General features: G+C 46.2%; 1 long non-coding RNA gene across 1 annotated transcript; it reads left to right on the top strand.

Annotated features, from left to right (window-relative positions):
* LOC148685929 (uncharacterized) lies at positions 1-3,248 on the top strand. Its single transcript, XR_015949545.1, has 2 exons — positions 1-308; positions 3,015-3,248. It is a non-coding gene; the product is annotated as an uncharacterized LOC148685929 (long non-coding RNA).
* The last annotated feature ends 11,510 nt before the right edge of the window (positions 3,249-14,758 follow it).

Below are 14,758 nucleotides of genomic sequence, written 5' to 3' on the forward strand. Positions count from 1 at the left end.
CAAAGGGAAAAGGCGGCCCATTAACGCGCACCGTCGCCAATCAACATAATCTGATTTGCTCGTCTCTCGCCTGCGAGCGAGTCTCGGCGTCTGCTCAGAGAAGCCTCTGGTGGGGCTGCCTTTTGTTTTCTCCTCCCTCTCCACCTCGCTGCTCCTCGGTAGCGGAACCCGACAATTTGGAGCGACCCCGTCTAGTCCGCTCTGCCACCGCCGCCACAGTTTGGCTGCTTCCGCGCCCCGGTGCCAATCCGCTAGGACGTGAGCCAAGCCCGGGAGCACAGGCGCAGCAGGGAAGCCGCGAGACCGAGGTAGGCGACGGCAGCCTTTCTCGGCTTGCTCGATCTCGGCCACGCTTGCGCCCTGCCTCCCTCGTCTCTGCCCCTCTCTCTCTCTGCAGCTACGCAACCTCGTGGCTGTAACTTCGAGGGGATTTACGCGGAGACCTTACATATTTCACCACCTCAATCATTGGAGGGATCAAAGTTGGTCTGTTGCCATGGGGGAAGGGAAACTCCGCAAAACTCTACGCGTTTCTGAGAAGGCGCGCACACACCGCGCAAAGTGGTTTGGGGTGGGGGGTGGGGAGAAGCCCTTTCCATTTTTAATTGGTGCGCTTTGTTTTGTGCGCTTCGATAGGCAGCCGCTTATCCGACTGCATTTGGAGGTGCGTCCAAAGCTCCTCCCCACCCGCCCCCTCGAGGACGTGGGCCACGTGAGCTGCTCCTTGTGGGGTGTCAGATGCGGAGAAGAGCCCACCATCCAGAGGCTGGTCGAGGCAGAAATTCCCGACGACCCGCTCTCTTTGGCTCAAAATTAAAACAACATGTTGCCATTTCCGGCCCTTAAATGGTATCCCAGTTTGCCACCTCGAGCTTTACCCCCACAAATCCAAGAGACCAATCTCTCTCCTTGGTAGTCTGCATACCAGCCACGGAGGAGTGGGAGAGTGCATTGGGATGGCCTAGATGATCCTTGGGGTGCTTCCCAAGCCTACAATTCTATGAGTGTCTGTGCTTGGGCCAGACCTTGAGCTTTTTTTGCACTGGAGAGCAGAAAAGTCAAAATGATGCCACTCCACTGTTGTTATGCAATAGTGTGATGGTAAATGAAGTTCCAAGAACTCATCACGATCACCCCCACAGGAGAGTAAAAAATGCAGGCACCTGTGCTGATCTGCTGTACGCACTCATGTATAGTGTAGGTACTTACTGGACTAGGAGCTGGGAGGCCATGGTTCAAGTCCCCACTCCCAACATGAAGCTCGCTGCATGACCTTGGACCAGCTATTGTTGCTCTCAGCTGAACAGGGTTGTTGTGAGGATAAACCATGTAAATAAACATGAACACATCCCAAGCATTATATAGCATAGTACTCCATTCATTAGGGTTCATGTATCTGAAAACCTGTGCACAGTTTCTTAAAGGACCTCTTCCAAAGGCCTCAGTGACCTGCTTTATAAGGGACAAGGCAGTCTCAAGTTATGTATTGTGTGTCACTTGTTCCTGTTCTGACAAGAGCTCAGTAGCTGCACTCCCCTGCACCTCCGCTGCCCTGACTAGATTATTGGGAGTAGAATTTTAGTGTTGTTAAAAATGACCCTGGAGGACATCTAGCCTGACCCGCTGTTCAATACAGGAACGTTGCAACTGCAGCATCCTGGCAGATGGCCACTGAGCACTGATTACCTCCAGTGAAGGAGAGGCCCCTCTGCTACACTGCTCCTTTGGAAGCCACTGCTTAAAACACTACTTGGCAGGTCAGGGCTTGCTTGGGGTTGTTTTTTTTTTTTTTGTGGGGGCCTGGGCAACAGATCGGTTTCATTGCCAGTGAGAGTGTGCCAGTCACTTGCTTCTGTCACTTTTGATCCGCCTTATCCACTGATCTTCCAAGCACTGCAAGAATTGTGAAGCATGTGGATTAGAACAGTGCATGGCCCAGAGATTGGTACCTGGGCCTTTCGAAAATCCACAGGCCAGAAACATGCATACAGAGCTTCACACAATTTGGCTTCCTTTTCCCTGCCATTGCTTCTAAGATGAAAGTGAAGAGAATAGGGCGATACTGTGCAGACACACCAGTGGATTCATTCTACTACTGAACAGCTCTCATCAGACACGCTGAGCCATCTGATGTGATATATCTGAGTGAGTGACTAGCCTATAATCTTCAGCGTAGGAGAGAATAAAAAATTATAATTAAAAATAAACCTTATCAATTTTACCTGTGGTGCTTAGTAAGTTCCGTTGAAAGCAATGAGATGTACGGTGCTTCCAAGGTAATGTGTTTAGGGGTGGGACTGTATGTCTGTTTTTAATTGCTTTGGGAGCATTTGAATTTGTCTTCCCTTCCGAAAATAGTCATCTGAAGACACGTTTATAAGAGTTTCCAGCATATGTCAAGTAAGCATGATGAGATTTTATTAGGGTATTTTCAGTGATTTCTCCCGACTCAGAAATTGATTCTCTCTCAAGAAATTCCAAAACCCAGTGATGTGCATTTTATGGACATCTAAGCTAACTCCAAGAAAAGGGTGGAAAATGTGCTGTTGTGTCATAATATTATCCCAGACTATATCCAGGAACAACTTTTTGTTGGCTGCCAACACTAATACTGCACCTGATCTTTTCCAGGAACAACTCTCTGAGAGACCTGGCTTGAGCCAAGAGTACCTCCTCACCAATGGTGCGGAAATATATTTAATTTTGTGCTTAGGACCTGCTTTTTAAACCATGTCACACACTGGCTGCAGCCCTAAGAGTTATCGTTTAAAGCTGTGCAAACTCGAGATTCCTCAATGAGCTTCTTATTCTGTCCTAAAACCAAGGAGATGATTGACATACCAGTTTACTATGAAGACTACTTTGTTATATATGTAATGTATTCTTACTATTAGTGTCTGTTTGGGCAGAATGGGGGGGATGATTTTCATGGCCTTAGCAAAAATTAAAAGTGTTGGCTGCTTTTTCTCAGTCCTCCCATACAACATTCTTAGCTGTAGTTTTGTTTGTCATAGCTGTGCATAGGTTTCCTGCTGCTGCAGCAGCAAACAACCTGCCTAGATATGTCAAGTCATAGGAGAGGCATTCTTGAAGGAATTACAGAAACCTTCCAGTGAAACATCCATCCTCTGGGGAAGGCGACAGATGAAGAGGCGCTTGAAAAGAAGGATTGGCATTGCATTTTTCACACCACCACCACTACCACACTTAGCAAAGATTTAAAAGCAGAATAAAACATATTTCTACAAGATGGTAAATGTCTGTATCTTCCCCACTGGACAGAAAACGAGTGGTCAAAATGTATAGGGTTCTTTCATAAGAAATGGGGGGGGACCAATCCCAAGCTTTTTTAAAATTAAAATTTCTTCTAGCTCTCCTCACAACAAAGATAACTATCTTTTGTGGTGCCAAAAACTTCTGCCAAAGTTCTAGATGATCCTGGGGGGTGCCTTCACAACACTAAGATTCTACCGTTCAATTTGCCTATTTCACACACAGCCCTCAAGAACTTTCTATACAATACAGATAAAGAGACAGGAGGGGAATCTTTTGAGAAACATCTAACTTACATACGTATGTTTAATCCCTCTATTTTAAGTACAATGCAACACTCTTCTTTCTTCTGGCATTGCTAAAGTTCTTGTTAACTCCCTCATAATCCCTCACCGGCTCTATTGTAACATCCTGTTATTTCTTGGTCTTCCTGCTTCTTTTCTTAAATGTCTTCTCCTTTGAACTCCTCTGCATGCTGGATCTATCATGCTCATCACTTAGATCACCTTTCTTCTCTCTTTTTGTTCTCCTCATCTGCTTTCTCTTTCTTCTGGCACCCTCCTTTTGTTCGGCTTCAAATGTCCCTATTGAATCTAGAATCACATCTTCTTTCTCTTGATTATATGAACCTTTCCTGTTCCTGGCATCCAGCAATAGAGGCAAGAAACATACACACACACACACACACACACACTCCCTTTCCAAGCCAAGTACCCCCCTCTTAGGGCAAAGAGACTTAAGGAACAACCCAACCTACCCACCCCCTGCCCAGAACAAGCTGGGGGGGGCGTGGACTGCTGCACCAGATCCCACTCTTTCCCTAATGCCTCTAGGGGTGGTGCAAAAAATCAGGCCAGCTAATACTTTTGGTGATCGGTAGGCAATAGAGTCACCCCTAAAAAAGAGCCCTCCTTGGTACAAACTTTGGTAAGCAGACCACAAAAAGTCCTATGCTGACATAATGATGGACAGAGCCATGATTCTTCTTTCCAGGGGTTGCTGCTTTGGGGCATTTTTTAAAGTTTTTTAGTAGTGGTTTTTTTTAAAAAAAATGCAGCTCAGGAAGCCGAAATCAAGAACAGAGGGTGTGTGGGTGTGGGTGTGTAGTTTAATATAGTCCCTTACTGCCATTTGTTCACTCCTACACCAACCCCTCCGCTGCTTTCCCACTAAATGGGGAAGATAGAGGGACCACATGCTTCCTCCATAAGGAACAAAGCAGCTGAGAGGTGAGTTTGAGCATAAAGAAAAAGCAGGTGTTAATACAGGTGTCATCCCCAACATGTCCCCCATGGGCATGCATGTGCCCTCAGAGGCTCTCCCTGGCACCTCTGGGGTCCCCTCCATGAAACTAGAAAGGAGACTTGGAAGAAGTATTCTACTGTGTTGTTGTTGTTTAGTCGTTTAGTCGTGTCCGACTCTTCGTGACCCCATGGACCATAGCACGCCAGGCACTCCTGTCTTCCACTGCCTCCCGCAGTTTGGTCAAACTCATGTTCGTAGCTTCGAGAACACTGTCCAACCATCTCGTCCTCTGTCGTCCCCTTCTCCTAGTGCCCTCCATCTTTCCCAACATCAAAGTCTTTTCCAAGGATTCTTCTCATGAGGTGGCCAAAGTATTGGAGCCTCAGCTTCACATGGATCACTGCCTTGTCGTGGCGAAGGGGCTTAAATAACTTAGAGAAGTTATGTTTTGACCAAACGTGATCCACCTGGAGAAGGAATTGGCAAGCCACTCCAGTATCCCTGCCAAGAAAACTCTATGGACAAAGACAACAGGCATATTCTACTGTATCTCGCAGAAAAAGGTGGAGTGGGCACGGCAGTTTTTCCAGTTTGCAAATGGGGCCAAAAAAGTTGGCGACCTCTGTGTTAACAGATAGCAAAAAGCAAAAACAACATTGCTTAGATAGCACCCTATAGCTGGCATGCTACAGACTGACATCAGCAAAACCCACAACAAATAGGAACCTTCCCCAAAGAGCTTACAATCTAAATTTTTACCAATTAGGACGACAACAGAAGGAAAGGGCGGTGGGGCTAACGCAGGAGAAAATTATAAGGGCTACAGTATTGATTTTAACAAAATGACCTTGTGTTTATTGGCTACTGTGGTATATTCAACACTATTTGAGCACGCTTGCTACATTCTAATAATGTTGCTGTTTTATTGCTCCGAGATCACTTTACAACAGCTTTTCACAGGCTGCAGAACGGGGCTCGTGGTCATGAGTTCAAGACAAGACTTGTGTTCCTTTAACCTCAGGCCACCTGATCTGAGCCACAGACATGATACTCAGCTGCAGCGACGCTGAGGGTAGGAGAAAGGCGAGGGCAATCTGCCTTGTGCATTACTGTCCCCAGTAAATTATCCAACGAACAAGAGTGATAGAGCTGCAGACAGGAGCTGTGTCTCCGCTAACATTTGTGACCCATGCAATGCAGCAACTGATGAACAGAAAGCAAAGCATCTATGGGTGGGAAGCTTTGGGGATTTTGTGGGAAACCCAAATTGGAAGCTGTTTTTTTCCCCCTTCCAGTTGCCTGGGTTTGCATGGTTGCACAGAATATGAGAACCTTTTATTCTTCTTTCTTTCAAGGTGGGGGGAGGCCTGCATTTTCTCTGTTGCCATGCCTTTTTTTTTATTAGCATCGTACATTATCTCTGCCTTTCTGTTCCTTTCGCAATAAATTGCTTTTCCCCAATCCATTCTGCAATAAGGCTAAAGAGGGAGAGAGAGACAGACCGCGCATCGCAGGGGCTCTTCAGACAGAGAGGAATCCCATTCACGCTGATGACACCACTGTGTTGTTTTTCATACCTCCCCTGACCTTAAAGATCAGAGGGCCTTGACCACACTGCTTAGGCAGGGAAAAAGCACCAGTCCTGCTGGACTTGCAGACTGGAAGAGAGAGACAACCACAGGCACTGGGAAAGGAGCTGTCAGCCTTCATTATTAATATCCCACTGTTAATATTTAATGTCATAAAACTGCAGCTCCCTCTGCGGCAGAATCATCAGACATGCAGGGGTCATACCAACCGGAATTCTTTAGACGGAAAATTCAGCGTCCCTGTTCTGTAGCTTCATGCTGGGACTACTAAAGATGCTCTAGATGGAGATGGTGCAGTGGGTAGCTTAATAAAGCGCTCTTTAAAAAATAAAAAAGGGCAAGGGGAGACAAGAGAAGAAAAAGAAACCTTTTTGGAACTCTCCCTTTCTTCTTATCTATGCTTTCAATTATACTTTTCAGTAAACAAAGTGCTCTGGAATTTTTGTCCCATTTATCTTCACAGCACACTGGGCAGTAGAAAAGGGCCACAACCCTTTGCACACCAGGGCAGGGTACATTTTCAAGCATGGTTGGCAGTAGTCTGATATTGTTCACGGCTGCTTGTCAGTTTCGCTAATGCCAGTTTTCTTCATTCTTTTGTCTCTGGAGGAACTGACAAGCCTTATCAGTTTCACCGATGCTTTTTTTGAATATCACTACGTGCATCAGCTTCTAGAAGAGGAGAACGTTATTCTTAGACTGTGTACACACAACATATAGCTTTGGAATCAATGAGGACTGTGTACTTGTTTGTTTGTTTGTTTGTTTTTTCTTATGTAGTCCACCCACAATCTAGATCGTTGCATATATATTTTTCTCCTGAAAAGTGTTTCTTGATTAACTAGTGTCTGAAAACAAAATCTCATTGCAGATTGATTCTGCATTAACCTACAGTGTGGCCAGATGCATCCAGATGTGGGCAGCCACAGCAATAGTGGGTTTATCCAAACCTGCCCAATGACATTTTAGGGGAGCACATGTACCAAGATCTCAATTACTGTTTCCTTTTTCATTCACCCCAGGGGCATGTGCAGGGAGGAAGAGGTATGGCTAACCTAAGCAAGGAGAGGGGTTTCAAATGCTCATCAGCTGTTATGGAGAGCAGGCTGTAGAATCAATCTAGGCTGGAAACCAGCATATTGAGGACAATAGTGAATTGGTAACTTGGATTGAGAGAAACTACATTTTTGTACCACAGACAGGTTACTTTGTATGCAGCCTTAGTCTTTTCATACTAGTGAAATTTACCAGAGAGAGTGGAAAAGTAAAAATAAATGACTGTATAGCAGATTCCAAAGAGAATGGAGGAATCGGGTAAGGGAGCCATGTCTAGTAATAGTGGTCAAAAATGCACTTCTGCACTGGGAGGAAAGTGTAAAATGTAAAAAGCCATTCCAAATGTATATACAACTCTATGGAGAAAAACATGGATGGAGAAGTAAAATTGTGCTTCAGACAGAATGCATCTATTTACAAAAGAAAATACAGGAGGTTGAAATGCAGTTGTTGACACAGGAAGGTGAATATACATCACACACTCAATGCAAAACTGCATTTTAAACTGCATTTCTGTCTTTCACCTCTGAGCACCAACAGTGGGTGAGAGGCCCAAAAGCACTTTTAAGTGTTACATGTGAAATCTCTCAAGGACTGAGTTCAATTGAAATAAATGGGGCTTCCTTAGGAAGCATGGTTAAAGGTAAAGGTAAAGGGACCCCTGACCATTAGGTCCAGTCGTGACCGACTCTGGGGTTGCGCGCTCATCTCGCATTATTGGCCGAGGGAGCCGGCGTATAGCTTCCAGGTCATGTGGCCAGCATGACAAAGCCGCTTGTGGCGAACCAGAGCAGCACACGGAAACGCCGTTTACCTTCCCGCTGTAGCGGTTCCTATTTATCTACTTGCATTTTGACGTGCTTTCGAACTGCTAGGTTGGCAGAAGCTGGGACCAAGCAACGGGAGCTCACCCCGTCGCAGGGATTCGAACCGCTGACCTTCTGATCAGCAAGCCCTAGGCTCAGTGGTTTAACCCACAGCGCCACCTGGGTCCCTAAGGAAGCATGGTTAGGATTAAGGAAACCAAGGATACTGGCAAGCCATGTTGATTTGGATCTAGGTCTCCAAAATCTACACCCACGCTGTCTGACTCCCTTATCTATATGACGATAGAGATTGCATGCAACAACCATTATTTATACATACATACATACATACATACATACATACATACATACATACCCCGCTCATCTGGCTGGGTTTCCCCAGCCACTCTGGGTGGCTCCCAACAGAATATTAAAAACATGATAAAACATCAAACATTAAAAACTTTCCTAAACAGGGCTGCCTTTGGATGTCTTCTAAAAGTCAGATAGTTGTTTATTTCCTTGACATCTGATGGGAGGGAATTCCACGGGGCAGGTTCCACTACGGAGAAGGCCCTCTGCCTGGTTCCCTGTAACTTGGCTTCTCGCAGGGAGGCAACCGTCATAAGGCCCTCTGCGCTGGACCTCAGTGTCCAGGCTGAACGATGGGGGTGGAAACACTCCTTCAGGTATACTGGGCCGAGGCCGTTTCAGGCTTTAGAAGACTCTGAGGGTACCAGATACATCAGGGTGGCACTGGCACAGTAAAGCAGACATTAACACAAATCCAATATCGGTTTAGAATCCCAAATTGTGCACGGAGGAAAGCAACATTTCCATGCCAAACACAATAAAGAGGAAGTAATAACAATTGCCTGGAGTGTGGTGATGCAGGAAAAATGTGGTCTTTAAAAAAACCCCCAGCTGATTGATGTTTTCAGTTTTGGCATCAACAGAACACTGCAAAGCCTCCTTTGCTCTCCAGCTGATCCTTTTGTGTTGCAAGCAGGGAGGAGAGGGAAATGCATTTGTTTCTACCTGGGTGGGTGCCGGGAGTGCGCCTTTGAAGAGCTGCTGCTGTTTCTGCTTCACAGAAAGGTCACACACAAGTGCTGTTAGTGCAGGGCAAGTTGCTTCCCTCTAGCCAGCAGACTTAGCAGCACATCACCTCACTTGGCTCCCTGCCCAGGATCCTGAGTCCACTTCACAGGAACGGGTCTTTCCTGTTTGCAGCGTGCTTTGCCTTGCCAATGTGCCGCTAAGCTGCCTTACAGCATTTGCTCTTTTCAGCCATTCTCTCCTCTGGGCATAGATTCAGCTTCAGCTCCAACCCCCCCCCCCCAAAAAAAAACCCTCCTTGCACAGTAGTTTCAGAGGAAGCATAAAATGGCATGAAAACGATGAATGTACATGGCATCCCCAGCCTGTCACTTTAAGGCTGCCCAGTGTCTAAGTTCATCATGTGCAGGCAAAGAAGTCTGTAGTGTGTGACCATCTTGCAATTTCCTGGGCTTAGCAACCTGCCGCTCTGAGCCACTTGGCTACAAAAGACCATAAATATTGATACGGTCCCTGTATTTTGCTGTCCATCTAGACTTCCTCCCCTAAAAGCTATCATCACCAGAGGTGACCAAGGAGAGTAAGTTTTGCTACATTACTTTTGCCCAGTGGTGTAGGATCAGATCAGGGCAGGGACCTGAGGTGAAACAGGGACATGCCACCACCAGCAGCGCTGTGCCTCTCTTAATAATAATAATATCTCTGTGACGTCTGATGGGAGGGCGTTCCACAGGGTGGGTGCCACTACCGAGAAGGCCCTCTGCCTGGTTCCCTATAGCTTTGCTTCTCGCAGTGAGGGAACCTCCAGAAGGCCCTCGGTGCTGGACCTCAGTGTCTGGACAGAACGATGGGGGAGGAGACGCTCCGTCAGGTATACTGGGCCAAGGCCGTTTAGGGCTACTTGTATTGCACCCATGAAACAGCAGCAGGGATGCCAATGTCCAGCAGGGCCGTCTCAAGCCGGTCGGGTGCCCTGGTGCCGTGGCACGGAGATTGCTCCGGCGCCCCCGCCCTGGTGGGTGGGCACAGTGTGCAGCATGGTTTCCTCCTGGCGCCCCGCGCCACCGAGACTACCCCTAGAGCCGGGCCTGATGTCCAGTGAGATCTGGCAAGATTTTTGTGAGATCTTGGTGGAAACCAGAAGTGCTTCCAGCACCACTTTTCCACTAGTGAGGCAGGTCACAGGTACCACCTCTTGGACTTCTGTCGCTCGAGGCGGGTGCCTCACCCTTCCTTATCAATGGGCCAGGCCTGGATCACATGGACCAATGTTCTGTTTCAGTGTTTTATTTTCATTTTGATTGTGCATACTTTCTGTCCCCCCCCCTGTTTTCTAACATCCTTTTGAATAAACTGATTAATTGTATTTCTGGACTCGACTGGTTTCTGGGCACACTCAAGGGTTGGTTGTCCCCACCCACCCACCCCACTGTTTATGTTGCTTGGACCATTTGGGCTAAGCTACTGGTGGCTGAAGTACCTGGGATTGCTGAAGTTACCAACCATGAATTCCACCATTTCCCTTCCCCTGAATATACCACTGCAAGATAGTGGAAATAGCATGTTCCTTGCCTTGGATGACGTTTATGCAGGTAGTAGCAAGCAGACAGAAAAATAGCATAGGACATCTGTCGCTACTGGGCTACACTACAAGGGTGGTTCCAGAGCTGGTTGGCACTGTCCACAACAATGCACACAAACAAAAATCAACCAACCATTGTGTTGTGACATACAATTATTATGATAAAATTCATATGATCTTAAAATTCTTATAACACCATTATACTACTAACCCTGGTCTTATTTTGGCTCCTGACAGAGTGAATCATGGTAATTTTTTAACAAGCAACATGTTTTGCACTCCTTATCGCTTTTGCTTTGTCACAATCTACTCTTTATTTGTTGTGATTCCTATTTTTAAGACTGGGCAACTGCGTCTGAGATTCAGGTATTTCCCCCATGCTATTCAGTGAGAGTCAGTGGACATGTTTAGTTTAGGGATTGGTAGCTCAGTAGAAAGCATTGTCCTTGTTTCTAGAGGGGGACTGAGCAAGAACTGGATTTCAGATTCGCATCATGCATTATAATCATGATAAAATGTGTCATGAATTGGTACACTAAAAATGATTTGTCTGTGTTAAATGGGAGGTGGTGTTGGTTCCTTCACAACAAATGACTCCCATCTCCTAACCCCTACCTGACCCTTGATAGAAGATGTGTTAATTAAACCTATTTCAGCTTATGGAAACTAGCAAGTTCTGATCAGAGCTACAAACTAGGCCAACAGGAGTACTTCACCAGTTAATTATAGTAAATATTTACATAATGGCAGGGCCCCTCAAATTTAGAAGGAAGAGTTAATGCAAGGACTTGCCCTTTAACTATCCCATTTTATTGCCTGAACCACTAGGGAGCCTGGCATACCAAGATTTGCAAATGAAGTGTTTGATATTGGCTGAGACATTAAATTACTTATCCAGTGCTATAAAATGCATAGGTCTAGTATATCATCCTTGCACAGAAATTTCATCTCCACATTTCCCAGTTAACTCTTCCCCGGCACTGCTCCACATTGTATTGCAAAGCTCTCTCCCACACTTGGCGCGGGGGGGGGGGGGCACCCACTAGGGCTTGCCTCATATCGGTCTGCAGTGGTGCCCTCTCAGAAATATTTCCTGGTTTGTGTTGCTTCCTGAAAGGTTGTCTATCATCCTTCTGGAGACACCACAATAGGTAAAGTAATGTTATTGTATTGGGTTGTATGCAAAGAAATGCAATCTTTCAAATTTTGTATAACTCAAAAAACCTTTGTGGTTTTAAATATTTTCAAGCTAGTCTATGGGAACTGATTTTATGTTACACTGCCCTTGAGCGACAATGGCTGATGCTTTTTGAGACTGGTAGGGTGGAAAGGAGAGAAGCCAGCAGGAGCCAGAGGCAGACCCAACGAGTGGCAGAGCCAACAAATGCTAGTTCCCACCCCCTCTGAATTCTATGAGAGGCAACACTGAGGAGGAGGGCAGGCAGGCAGGTGGCTGACTGCTGGCAGATTGAGGCTAGTGGCGCATTCACCCATTTGTCCTAATGGACCAGCCACCGCCATACCTGCCAAGTTCCGGCCTGAGAAATAAGGGACTAGACTGGAAGTAGCAGACCGGAAGTAGCGCTGTCGCCATTTTGGAACTGGGCGGAGCATGCTCAGAAGCGACTTTTGATGCTGCTCTGCCCTGTTCCAAAATGGCCGCCGCACCAGAAGTCGCGCTGCAGCCATTTTGGAACTGGGCAAAGCAGCATCAAAAGTCGCTTCTGAGCATGCTCCGCCCAGTTCCAAAATGGCCACCGCACCAGAATAAACCGGGGGGAAACAAAAAAAAATCTGTTTTTTCGGCTGGGGGCAGCCGGAAAAACGGGGGTTTCCCGGGGAATACGGGAGACTTGGCAGCTATGGCCACCACTGGTGTTGAGGTTGCTCTTGAAAACACAAACTAGGAAGATTTGTAAGCACCCGAAAGACCTGCTCCATGGGATTGAACAATTTCAAACACACCAGTCAAATACTTTGGGGATGGGGGGGCAGTGGGGAGCTGATTATGTTGGCATCGGACACTGACAAGTCTCATGGGAGTAATGTTCTTGGTGGAAACCACATCAACATAATATAAGAATATAAGCAGCAACAAAAAAGGTTTGGCCAGTTCTTGGGGAACTGCTACAGCAGCAATGCTATCGTCTCAAAGGAATTGACAGTTCAAAGGAAATTGGAGCAGCCTCAAAATTCCATCTTAGAGTCATGAGTTGTGACAAAAAATCCCTCAAGTCACTCCTGTGATGAACACAAGAACACAACTGGAATCATCTCAGGAGCCTGATGATTAAGTACGACAATATTTTTCTCAGAACTCTGCAGGACTTGGCTAGCTCCTCAACATTTGAAATATTTTCCAGCCCTGCTTAGAGAATTTATACCTGTAACTTCTCGCACATCAGGAATGGCTCTTCTAAGTCACTTCTGCACTCTTGACTTACCAACTGAACTTGCCCCAGAAACCAACGCAGGCTTGATTCCTTCCTCATTAATAATTCTTATTACAATAAACAACAATAATAATTCCTGCTACTGTCAACACACAATATTTCCAGGACTACACTTACAACCAACCACAGAACTGTCTTCCCAGCAGGAGTCCTAAAAAACTTCTTAAATGCAGTAGCCTGTTAAGGTGCTCAGAGGAGGCTACCCTAGATGGCTTGAACACATTGCAAAATCTTGGCAAATCTGTCAAACAGTTTAGGGCTGACAAATTTTTAGTATACTGTATCCAAATATGCTGCTGCAGGACTTTTATACAACCATAAAATTGTAGAGTTGGAAGGGACCCAGAGGATCATCTAGTCCAACCCCCTGCAATTATTGTGGGTGCAAGGGAGATCAGTTCTAAGATGGTCCCATGCACATTTCCTAGGGTACAACAGCATCTCTAGGGGAAAGGAACCTTACAGCTGTTCTAGGGTGGCGTATTTTGCACCTTCTTGGAGATATGAACATGTCTTATACAAAATCAGACAACTGCTCCATCTAGATCAGTGTTTTGACAGTGCTGGCTGGCAGCAGATCTCCAGGGTTTCAGACAAGGACTTTTCCCATCTGGAGATGCTGAAGATTGAACCAAGGACCTTTTGTACCCACCACATGTGCTCTTCTACTGATCTCTAGCCCCTTCAAGTTATCAGTGGAAGAGGAAGCCAATGCAGTACAGGGGCCAAGGGAAATGTAACTAGCTAAGGTAGGCCAGCAGTTTAGCCTTTTCACCTGTGGCAGTGAAAAGACTTAGGCATGGAACTGTATGCAAGCAAAGCATCACTGAACACTGAATAAAGCAGACTGTTTTTGGCACTGGAGAACAGACTTGAGAGTGGGGCTGGTTCCCTAGGTAAAGGCAACTGCCTTCTTTGCTGGAGCACCTCACATACTGAGTGCAAGGAGCTAGTGCTACACAGCCCAGCCTGTCTCTGTATATTTTACAAGCTTGTGGGGGTCTGAAACACAGCGGAGCAGCTCTGGACTGTGGGGATCAGGAACACTAAAGTGGAAACCACACAGCAAAAATGTGTGGCAAAAGTCAAGCACTGAGAGGACTAGAACATACCATATTTTTCCGTGTATAACATGCCCCCGTGTATAAGACAACCCCCCTTTTGGGGGACACAAAATATGGGGGGGAGATTGACCAGAGTTGTTAAACTTTTTTGGGGGGGGTTGACCAGAGTTGTGGAGCTTTTGGGGAGGGGGGGGAATCGCTCATCTGCCTGATCGCCGCTGCCAATACCACGCATCGCAGAAGCCACCAATCATCCACCCGGTCGCAGCAAGCAGCCGCCAATCAAACACTCTTGCAGCAGCCAAACAACAGCAGCCCTTGCCACAGCCACCAATCACACGCCAAATTGCCACTGACAATTGTCTGCTCGCAGCTGAAACCAATCGCCCATCCACCCTATGCACTCTCCATGTATAAGACAACCACCAATTTTTTACATTATTTTAAACAAAAAAAAACCCATCATCTTATACACGGAAAAATATGGTATATGAACAGTCAGAGCCACATCAAATTAACCAAAGAATAAAAGACAGCTTAGAAAAATAAACAAATATAAGGTGTCCTTTCCTTTAAAGCACACTTGACAGGTATGCCTGGGGTAATAATTCCATGCTTTTCTTGTTATAAC

The sequence above is a fragment of the Zootoca vivipara genome, chromosome 4 (assembly GCF_965207765.1).
Source record: "Zootoca vivipara chromosome 4, rZooViv2.hap1.1, whole genome shotgun sequence".
Lineage (NCBI taxonomy): Eukaryota > Metazoa > Chordata > Lepidosauria > Squamata > Lacertidae > Zootoca > Zootoca vivipara.